The sequence below is a fragment of the Rattus rattus genome, chromosome 1, assembly GCF_011064425.1.
Source record: "Rattus rattus isolate New Zealand chromosome 1, Rrattus_CSIRO_v1, whole genome shotgun sequence".
Taxonomy (NCBI): Eukaryota; Metazoa; Chordata; class Mammalia; order Rodentia; family Muridae; genus Rattus; species Rattus rattus.
This window is the reverse complement of record NC_046154.1, coordinates 123,915,275-123,917,090: the sequence shown is the minus strand read 5'-3', so window position 1 is coordinate 123,917,090 and position 1,816 is coordinate 123,915,275.

The window sequence follows — 1,816 nt, the reverse complement described above, 5'->3', positions numbered from 1 at the left end:
CTCATTAAAGCAATGAAATGTACCAGAACAAGTTGTTCCTCATAAAAGCCAGTGGCTTCTGTAATTCTCTTTCCTTTCTGAGTTCTCAAGGCTCTGACTGAGTCTAAGTGGAATTCCACCTAGAATTTCATTGACTGCTGATTCCAATCTTATCACAACAGCTTTGTGTTTTTAAAGGAAAAGTGTATCATTGAAAGATAATATTTTCTTTTGCTCGCAGGAAACATGCACAGTATTTTTTTACTGAAAGATTCTGGCTTACGTACTTACTGACATCACACCCACCCTCAAAGCCCATTCTCCTTTAGGGCTTTTAAAAAGCTGGGTGGCAAGTTCTGCAGATGTTGTACTTTATAAAGCAGAGTCCAACTGCATGAGATTATGTCTCCTGGAAATGGCAGAGAAGCTTCAACTGTGATAGCTCACCAACAGGGCTCCCCAAACAATACCTGAACAAGCACAGCAGCAATAGACAAGCGAACTAGAAGAGGGAACTCTCGTGGAGTCCAAACCCCTAGACCAAGAACTACTGGTGACTAAAGGGTGCTGAGAACCAGACAGTTTTCCCTAAGACAACTCCCCTAGTTGATTATATAATACCTACTTGTCAGCTTTGAAATCATTTATCTAACAGTAACATTAAAGACACAGGATAGGCACATCTATCTATCTGCTTATCTGTCTGTCTATCTATCTATCTATCTATCTATCTATCTATCTCTCTCTCTCTCTCTATCTATCTATCTATCTATCTATCTATTATATTTATCTATGTATCTAATCTATTATCTATCATCTACCTAAGTGTCTATTTATAAAGAAAGAGGGGGCCATGATTTTGAAGGGGAGCATGGAAGGCACATTGGAGGGGTTGAGAGGAGGAAAGGGAAGGAGGAGAGATCATACCACTACATTTTAGTAAAACAAGCAGTAGTTGGAATCACTGGGATGTTTTTACGGTTAGTCAGCAGAAAGTTACTTCAGATGACATAAAGTAATTATTGTACTTGTAGGAAGCCCTCTGGAAAGAAGTAAACACATTCTGTTTAAATATTTTGAGTTGAAGGCTGAATCTTACAGATAGGACTTTAAAGGAATTAACCTTGTAGCTCCTTACACTGCTCTTCATGAAAACTGTTGAAAGATTGTGTGCATGACTATGCTTGAGGCGGAAGCTGTTCATGGAACACTGCTATCAGAAAGGACAATCATTGTGTCCCAAGGGACTTTGAGGGTCATCTACACTGTAACATGTACCAGGAAATTCTCTTTCTCCTCCTCCCTCCCTCCTCCCCCCCCCCCCCCTTCCCTCCTCCCTCCCTTTTCCCCCCCCTCCCTCCCCTCTCCTCCCCTGTCTCTCCAAGACAAGGCTTTGCTATTTTTCCCAGGGTCATAGGGCATAAGCCAAGGGTACCCATTCTCTCCACTCTTATTCAATGTGCTGTTGTTTTTAGTAAGTTTTCTATAAATATTCATTAGTTGGATAACTTATTCACAGGGATAAAATGTCTTTCTTTTACCTCTCGAACCACAGTCATGCAAATCTCACTTTTCAAGGAATTTCTTCCCAGAATCTTCTTGAGAATCCCATGAGGTATGTGATGTCACAGTGAGGACAGGTCTTCTGAGGAAGCAGACCCTTCACCTGCGTTGTGTGGCAATGGGAAAGAATGTACCTGCACTGTCAAGGATGTTTAACCATAAGGGTGCATTCTGTCCAAGAGACACAGCTTCCAAGATAAAGCTGAAGTGTTCCTTGGTACCTTGTAGCTAATACCTTGTCTACTCATTCTCACTATCTGCATCAAAAATAAGC